Here is an 8,917-nt window from a genome sequence, read left to right as displayed (position 1 = left end):
CTCAGGTCAATAATTTCTGACACTGCCAGTCAAGCGGAAGATCCAATACTATTATGTATTACTGGACTCGTTCAGAATATTTTGCTGAGTCAACACGCCTATAATATTCAAATGACGGAACTAAACAAATAGGGTATACAGATGAATGTCCATTTATTATCTGTGTATTCAAAATGGTTAGGATAGATATATAGTTACATTCTCTTAATGAATAGAGGGATGTGTTGTAATATTGTTTCTAAATAGAATATCATGTCTGCCTGTTGTACAGCAAATAACCACTAAGAAGTGAGTATGCAATGTGTTAATTATTGAAAGTGTCATAACAATTTCATTTGTAACTGTGTCATTGCTATTTGTCTCTCAATAAAATTATGGTAAAAAAAAGATCCTAGACTTTTCTTTGTAGGATTTTTACTATAGCTTCAGTTTCATTACTCATTAGTGGAATGTTCAGAATGTTTATGTCTTCTTGGTTCTGGCTTGTTAATTTATGTGTGAATGTAAATCAGACCATTTCTTTAAGATTCTCCAATTCATTTAAATATAATGATTCATAGTAGTTAACAATGATCTTCTAAATTTTAATGGTTTCCTGTGATTGCACTTCTTTATTTTTAATTGTATTCTTTTGGTGAGTTTGACTAAGTATTTACAGTTTGCTTATGCATTGAAAGAATCAGCTCTTTTTTGCTTGATTTCTATTATATTTATTCTGTCCTTTAGGATTTCTCTCTTTAAAATAAGATTGAATTTGGATTCTTGCTTTTAGAGTATCTTGAGGTTCATCAGTGGGTTATTTATTTGAGTTTCTCTCTTTTTGTAATGTGAATATTGTCTCTAAAATGTTCACTGTCAAGGCTGCTTTCATTGTGTTTCACAGATTCTGGGGATTTGTACTTGGAATGTCATTTAATTCTAGGAATTGCTTAATTTCTTCTTTAATTTGTTCCATAACCCACTGAGTGTTTAGAAATGTCTTAGTAAGTTTTCAGTTGTTTATAATTTTTTGTGGTTTCTTTTATGATGATTTCTATTTTCAATCATATTGCATACATGGTTTTAAAAAGTTTTGTGGTCTTTGCTTCATAGTTTGTTTACTGGAAAAAGTTTTATGCATTCTTAAGAATGTATATTCTCTTGTTCAATATTTTAGATATCTATTAAATTCATTTGTTCACAAGTTCAGTTCAGATCTAATTTTTTTTGTTGACTTTCTTTAGTTGATCTCTTTGTAACAATGAGATATTGAAGCATCCACAGTGATTCTGTTGATGTTTATTTGATCTTTTATAGTGAGCAGTGTTTGCTTTATGAAGTTAGGCACAATGATATCTGATGTATATGTGTTTAATTTTTTAATCTTTTATTTGTTTGGTACGGGGTCTCATTATACAGCTCAGACTTGTATTGATCCTCCTGTTTCTGCCTCCCCAGCAATGAGATTACAGGCATTCACCACCACGCACATTTTCAGAGGCCAGCACAGCATGCCTATGGTTCCAGGGCCAGCAAAACACGTGGTACCTGGATTGAACCCAGGTCCTTGTGTTTGCCATTCAGTCTCTTAGACTGCCGTGCTATCTTCCTTGCCCTGCATTTTCCACCGTTATCTTTCCACTGAACTGTTCCATTAGCTAATATGTGTGGCCATCTTAGTTTACGCTGGAGAAAAATATCTCCCCTTGCTTATTTTGGGCATCCTGGTGCAAAGAATATTATTTTCCATTCTTGAATTTTTAGTTTTCTGTTTGCATTAACTAAGTCTCTTGAGGGCAATGGACTTTTTTTCTTAATGCAGGCTGCCAAACTATATGCTTTAATTCTGAAGTTAAGGCCATATACATTGTGAATTATTACAGAAAGGTGTTGACTTTTTCTTGTAGTGTTCCTCTTTTTTTTTAAATTTTTAATATTATCTTTATTGAGAAAGAAATAGCAATTAGACAGTTTCAAAACAGGTTAGTAGGACAGTTACAATAATTAATACATTGCATATTGTTGTCTTTGTAGTAGTTGTTCATAGTACAAAATGCAGACATGATATCTGGTCTAAACACTTAGTTCAAAACTACCTTCTTATTGAACTAAGAGACAGTAGCTGTATATCTATGCTATTTTGTATATACATATATATATATTTTTTTTTTGCTAAAAATGAAAAAATTTCATTTATATCCCCCTTTTTTGTTTACTTTTGTCAGAGATGGGTATTCCATTGTCATTCATACATTGTAGGTGGGCGAATTCAGCAAAGTAATCCAATATAGTCCAGTAGTCTATAAAAGTAATTTATTATCCACATGACTGGCAATGCCAGAAGTTGTTGATTTGAGCCCTTTACAGTTCAGCATATTAATATGGCTTTATGTTTTATACCTCATTTTTATACTTTTCTGCTAGATGATTAAGAACAAGATAAAGCAAGACCTGTATGTAGTGTTCTTTTTCTGTTTCTGACACCTTTATTTTTTTATTTTTGTTTAACTCCTTTTATTTCTAGATGTATTCATCACCTGCCTGGTAAGCACAAGGTCCTGAGTTCAATCCCCAGTACTAAAAAATAAAATGAAATAAAATGAAATAAAATAAAAAATAAAAAAAAAATTGGGGCTGAGGAGATAGCTCAGTGGCTTAAGCACCTGTCTAGATGTATTCATTACATCTAACATTTTGGCTTTGTTGACCTCATTGTCTCTGTTTAAGAAAGACTTGAGTACTTTTTGCAGTGCTGGAGTGGTGTTTATGAACATATTAAGGTATTCTCTGCTGTTCTCCATCAACTTTGAAAGAACTTTTGCAGGATGTGTTATTCTGGATTAGAAGTCTTTTATGCTGAGCAGGGAAAACTGGCATCTACAAACTGCAATAGACTGTCTATCTGGCTCAGCTCATCTGCAGAATGTAGGGCAGGCAGAGGGTCAGCTGAGAGCTCTCTTTACCAGGTTGAGATGGTAGGGTGAGATACAACACCATCTCAGACCATCACTGAAGGAACAACAGGAGAGTCCCCTTTTTGTTCTGGCTCCCCCAAGTTACCTTGCCACCCTGGTAACTGAAAATCTCCTCTCACAGATCCTGGCTGGACTCTGCTCCCTGTATTTATTGCAGAGCCTCCTTAGTCCCCAGCTAGGAAGTGCCTGATGTTCACCTAGTGCAGCTTGCTGGCAATCTTGGGTAAGGTTCTGAATATCCATGCACAGCAGTCCTGGTTTATGTGGCAAGAATGGATGCCTGTTTTCTTTGTCGAGCTCTTTGTCTCTCCAGTTCTTCCACTTGTGGGCACTAGGGAACTACTTTTGCAGTAGGCAGGGGCATGACAATTCTTTCCACCTCATTCTACTTTGTGAGTCTGTTCAATCAGCCAGGCCCTCAGTGAAGAGCCAGCTCCCTCCCTCTGTCAATCTAATCCTCTCCCAATGTGGTGATAGCCAAGTGTGGGGTTGGGGTGGGATATTATGATCCAGAAGTGGTTCAGTTTCTCTCACACAACTTCTAAACACGGCCTCTTCTTTTCATGTATTATCCAATGTCACACTTTATTTTTCACCCTGGATGCAGAGTATCTGCTTTTTTGCAGCCACATTTAGAGACACGTGCCTTTACTGTCACCCCATGGATTGCTATCTTTTCTTTTGGATTCTAGACTCTGGATGTCAGGTCAGTTATAGCCTCCTCAATACCTTAGTTTGAAGTTCTCACCTTCATCTCTGTTGTTATATTTCCATGCATGTAACCCACGCTACTACCAGAGTCTAAAATTTTCAGGGCAGAGATTGTATTTCTTTAAGATTTCTTTGTATCTTGTAAATCATGCATTCTAGTTGATCAGTCAATATTTTCTTAATTAATTAAAGTGCTAGTTCCCTTTGGGAAAATGCTGGCTTTATAAAAGTTGATCAGTTTTTGTTATTAAAGGATGATAAAAACAGTTGAGTAATAAGTTATATTTAGCCAAATTTAGAAAGAATTCAAGGCCAGAGAGATAGCCTGATGGTCTAAGTGCCCACTTGGAAAGCACAAGGACATGGGTTCCATCCCCAGTACCACATGCTGTGCTGGCCCTGGAGCCAAGCATGGCAACCTACATCTGTAAGCCTAGTACTGAAGGCAGCTGAGTTAGATAGAAATACTATAGGCAGTCAGACAGGGCCAGGCCCTCAAAGGAGATAACACTAAAGACAAGCTACCTTGAAACTGTGGGAGGGATGGATGCACCTACTGTGAACCAGACCTAAAAAGACCTAAAGGCCAAATAAATGCTAAAAGAGTAGCACCAAGGATTGATATTCTAAATAGGTATTGATCACTTGGAAAGACCCAAGTGAGTCACTAGCCCAACCCCCATCAGGAAGAGACTCTGTCCATATTCATGCCCGCTTACTCAATGACTCATTTCCTCATTTGGCCCTGGGCATAATCAACTTTACCTGAGCAATGGTGCTTTCAATCCCATTGCTTGACCATAGTTTTATCCCATTCCAATCCACCTAAGCAAGTTCCCCTTTCCTCTACTTTAGCCTCACATGGTTTTACACTATAAAAGTCCCTGGAAGAGACAACTTCCTGGAGAACTACCCGTGGTGGGGGAGCTCTCTTGGACAGGAGCTTTCTTTCCCTCGATAAATATATTCTGCTCATAACCTCTGTTTGTTCCTAAAATTCACTCTTCAGTTTTAGAGAACACGATCTCGTGCAGATCAGGTCAGGCGATCGTTTCTCCCCATGTCATTTGGAGGTTCCCTATATGGTTTGGAGCTCACCCACCCAAGATCAGTTTTTCTCCCTGTGTCACTAGCACTGGGAAAGCTGAGACAAGAGGATCACTATGAGTCTGAGCTGCTTAGTGAGATCCTGTACCAAATAAATAAATAAGTAAATAGAAATGGTTCATATTGAACTTCTATAATGATCAAAGTATATTGACTCGAAGTATTGAAATGAAAATCTAAGAAGTTGACATCATCCATATCTGTGTCACTTGTGGAGATCCACGGCAGCATGAAGCTAGGGGTTTTACAGAAAAAGAAAAAAATTCAGAAGAAAATAATGATAGTGGTTGGCCTGCTTCCATTACCCAGGCGACAGCACGTACTCAGTGTGTGCTGTTATCTTAATAACTTCTATTCTGCAGTAAGTTTCAAATAGCCATTCTCTAAAATAAAACTTCTCAATCAGCATTCTCTGCATTTAGTCTTGTACTGACACATTCATATAGGGTGACCTTTTCTAAATTTTTATTTTATAAGTGAAAGCAACTTGCAATGAAGAAATTTACTCTCTTTCAAAAGTGTTTTGATACAAATTTTTGAAATATCAGATACTATTTGGATAGCAGATTTTATGTTCTGTTGCTTTTCATGAGTGAAGTAGAAAAAGGAGCCACAGTCTCCAGATTTGTCTATAAGTCATTAATAGAGTTAAAAGCTTGGTTATGCGAGTGATGTGTAGGCACAATACTTGTTCTGGGGAGGTTACTGTAAACAAGGAAAATACAGTTTCTATTCTCATTGGACAACCACTACATCTGGAAAAGTTAGACAAATGAAATGACATTGCCTTAGAGACACAAAAAAGCCATCTTCTGAGCTATTGTATGTGTAAAGCAATTAAATACGATACTTCGAATGATGTTTACTACAACATAATATTCTAATCAGCATGAAATCAGCATTGTAACATGAAATTATGAAAAACACCCTATTGTCATAGTACTTCGCGGCAGAATCAGCTTTGAAACACATATTTTGACAGATTGCATTACTTAAATAAATGAGAAAAGTAGTTGTCTTGTAGCAGTAACAACTTACATCAAATTTAGTCATACATATTTCCTTTTCTCTCTCCACCTTTGTGATGCACTCAAAGGCCATATACTTCCTAGACAAAATGAATCACAAACAACTCAAAGAAACTATGAATGACATTGTTGCTATCTATGGCTCAAGCCAAAGTGGACTTGTACCTTGAGTTTTTCTGAGTTAAGAATTTTTTTTTATTTGATCTCTTTCCTTTTCATGTAAAGCAAAGGTCAAAATGGCATATCACCACCCAAAGAATAAATTCCAAGCGTAAAATTAGCAAGAGGAAGCAAGCTGCATTTTTCTGTCTAGATCACATATTTCTGCCAAATTCCAGAAAATAGCAATGCTCAAGAAAATCATCAACCAAATTTCAATAAATAAAATCTGCTGCTATTCACTCTAGAATGCTACAAAATCATTCCTCTAAAGTCAAAAGTCTTAAGCCAAATATATAATACCAACTTCATGTAAAACAGTAACAAAAATAAATCAAGTTTTCTTATATATATATATATATATATATATATATATATATATTTACAAACCATCAAAATACTCTGAGAAAATGACTCAAAATTTCATCAAGTTTCAGGGAAACCTAAGTCAAAACTGGCTATTTAAATGTTAAATTTAATATAAGTACTCTAAAAATTAATGAACAATTTATAGGACCAGCCCAGTAGTTCAGCAGACTAAAGCATCTGCTTAGGCAGAGCACAGCAGCTGGGGTTAGACTTTGGCCTGCATGGCAGGCCCCACCCCTGGGGCGCACTGAGACGAAGATTGAGACTGGGCATGGTGGCACGTGCTTGTAATCCCAGCATCTGCGAGGCTGTAAACAGGAGGATCACTAGAAGTCCAATCTATGTAGTGAGATCCTGAACACCCTGTAGACCCTGCCCTAGATACAGGGAAAAGAAAGAAAGAGAGAAAGAGAGAGAGAGAGAGAGAGAGAGAGAGAGAGAGAGAGAGAGAGAGAGAGAGAGAATATATGAGCTCTTTATCAACTTTTAAGTTAATAATTTTATTAACAATATATCATGAATGTTTGTTCTTTTCTGCTATACTTATTGTGGTTTGAAAAACAAAGTTTACAATCTTAATTATTTGTAATAAACAATACAGTGATATTAATTATATACACACTGATAGACAACAAATCCATAGAAAATGTTAGTCATAAAAGTAAAATTTTATACCCATTGTATAATAGCTTTCTTTTCCCCAGCTGCCCTCTTAACAACTGCCATTCTACTTTTCATTTCTGTAAGTTTCACTTAAGGTGCTTCATTCAAGCGGAATCATGCAGTATTTTTTTGTGCCTGATTCATTTCATTTAGCATAATATCATGAAGATTCGTTTGTGATAGAATTTCTTTTTTTAAAGCCAAAGTAATTTTACTTTACATGTATGTACAATTCTCTAATTTATTTATTTATTGTTTGCTTATTTATTTTGGTGGAACTAGGGATTGAACTCAGGAAGTGCTTATTCCACCGAGCCATCACCCCAGCCCCCTATTTATTTATTTATTTATTTTTTGGTACAAGGTCTCACTACACAGCCCAGACTTTTACTGATCCTCTGGTCTCAGCCTCTCTAGCACTGGGATTGCATGTGCACCACCATGCCTGGCTTCGGGCCAGCACAGCTCACCCAGGGTACTGGGGGCTGGCATGACATTCAGTCCTGAAGACTGAACCTGGGTCCTTGCACTTGCCAGGCAGGTACTTAGATCACCAAGCTATCTCACCCACCTCTCACAATTTCTTTACACATTCACCTATCTACATACATTTATGGTATTTCTACTTCTTTGCTATGGTGAACGGGGCTACAATGAACTAGGCTGTGCAAAAATTTCATCCAGATCCTCTTTTCAACAGAAACATTAAATCTCCTGGAGCAGAGGATCGACAGAACAGTTAAAAACATAGGTGCAGACAAAGATTTCATGAACAAAGCCTTGAATGTGCGGGGAATATTAAAAATAATCATCTACTGGAATCTCATCCTACTAAAAAGATTTTGCAGAACAAAAGGATCTACTAACAGAGTGAAAAAAAACCCATAAACTAGGAAAACATCTTAGCTAGTAGTCCTTCAGATAAAGGATTTTAAAAAAATCAGACCCCCCACAAATTCATAGATCCAATCCAAAAATAGGCATCTTAAATGAATAGACACTTCTTGGAAGAATAAATAAAACTGACAAATAAATACATGAAAAAAGGTTCATTACTGATCACTTGAGAGTCGCAAATTAAAACAGTGCTGAGATTTCCTGCTACTCCAGAAAGAATGGCTGCCATCATGAAATCAATCAGTAACAAATACTCGTGGAGCTGTGGTGAAAAGGGAAGCCTTCTCCACTGTTTGCGGGAACGCAGACTGGTACACCCTCTGTGGCAGTCAGTGTGGAGCTTCCTCAAAAAACTCTGATTAGAGATTCCATTGAACACAACTATTCCCCTTCTTTATATCTTTTACAAAGAATTAAAAGCATCATTCCACAGCAATATGTGCATGCTCCTGTGTATAGTAGCACAGTTTGTAATAGCTAAATCTTGAAATCAACCAAAACGCCCAACAACTACTAGATAACACAGATGTATTTCTATACAAAGGAGTATTTTTCAGAGATATAAAGAAGGACAAGTTTGAGACTTTTTTAGCTAAATAGATAGACTTTAAGACCATACTCCTAAGTGAAATTAATTGGACACATAGGATAAATGTTGCATTGTCTCTCTGATGTGAGAAACTGGAAGTGTAAATGAGAACCAAAATATATAATAGGTACTGTGAAATAGGAAATAGGTGTTCAGACAAAAAGAGAAATTGGCAGTTAGGGTAGTTGGAAGGCAAAAGAAAAGAAAAAGAGAAGCAATAAAAGGACACATTGGAAACAGAGAAGATGGTGGCCTAGCAGAATGAAAATTGGTGCCCAGAAGCAGATTTTAAAGGCAGTTTCTCCCACATCTTTTTTCATATCACCTAACAAGCTTCTTCATGTACTATGACAGTGGCAGCAGCAGTAAAATGGGCGACACCAAAGATCTCTCTCTCTCTCTCTCTCTCTCTCTCTCTCTCTCTCTCTCTCTCTCTCTCT

This window comes from Octodon degus, unplaced genomic scaffold, assembly GCF_000260255.1.
Source record: "Octodon degus isolate 3935 unplaced genomic scaffold, OctDeg1.0 scaffold00028, whole genome shotgun sequence".
Classification (NCBI taxonomy): Eukaryota; Metazoa; Chordata; class Mammalia; order Rodentia; family Octodontidae; genus Octodon; species Octodon degus.
Note: the sequence above shows the minus strand (reverse complement) of the source record.